Source organism: Lathyrus oleraceus, chromosome 4 (assembly GCF_024323335.1).
Source record: "Lathyrus oleraceus cultivar Zhongwan6 chromosome 4, CAAS_Psat_ZW6_1.0, whole genome shotgun sequence".
NCBI classification, from domain to species: Eukaryota; Viridiplantae; Streptophyta; class Magnoliopsida; order Fabales; family Fabaceae; genus Lathyrus; species Lathyrus oleraceus.
In genome coordinates this window covers 147,128,479-147,129,168 of record NC_066582.1, presented here as the reverse complement: position 1 = coordinate 147,129,168, position 690 = coordinate 147,128,479, and the positions used below count along the sequence as shown (strand labels likewise).

Genomic DNA, 690 nt, shown 5'->3' with positions numbered 1-690 from the left:
CTTCGAACTCAAACCTTCGCTGTTGCAGGCTGTGCAACAGAACCAATTCTCTGGAAATCTTACCGAAGATCCAAACCTTCATTTATCCGTATTTGTCCAATACGCCGATACTGTTAAAGCTAATGGTGTCACTTCAGAGGCAATTCGACTTCGTCTTTTTCCTTTCTCATTAAGAGATAGCGCTAGAAGATGGCTTCAATCTCTTCCTTCCAACTCAGTCACCACCTGGAACGAGTTGAAGAAAGTTTTTCTTGCCCGATATTTTCCGCCAAGCAAAACAGCTATGTTAAGAGCCCAGATAAACGGATTTAAACAGAAAGACAACGAGTCTCTTTTCGAAGCATGGGAAAGATACAAAGACATGATGAGACTTTGCCCACACCATGGTTTGGAAGACTGGTTAGTAATTCACACATTTTATAATGGTCTCTTATACAACACAAGGTTAACAATAGACGCCGCTGCAGGTGGTGCACTAATGAACAAACCTTATGCTGATGCTTACCAGCTTATCGAGAGCATGGCCCAAAACCACTATCAGTGGGGAACCGAACGAACAACGGTGGAAAAACCTCAACCGAAAACTGGCATGTACGAGATAAGTAACCTTGATCACGTCAATGCAAAAGTGGATGCTTTGGTCCAGAAAATTGAAAGTTTAAACGTATCACCTCCAGCCGCCGTGGTTGC

The 690-nt window shown here is 43.2% G+C and overlaps 1 pseudogene; it reads right to left on the bottom strand.

Annotated features, from left to right (window-relative positions):
- Positions 1–290: 290 nt before the first annotated feature.
- On the bottom strand, positions 291–390 carry LOC127077186 (uncharacterized; annotated as a pseudogene).
- Between the last annotated feature and the right edge of the window lie 300 nt (positions 391–690).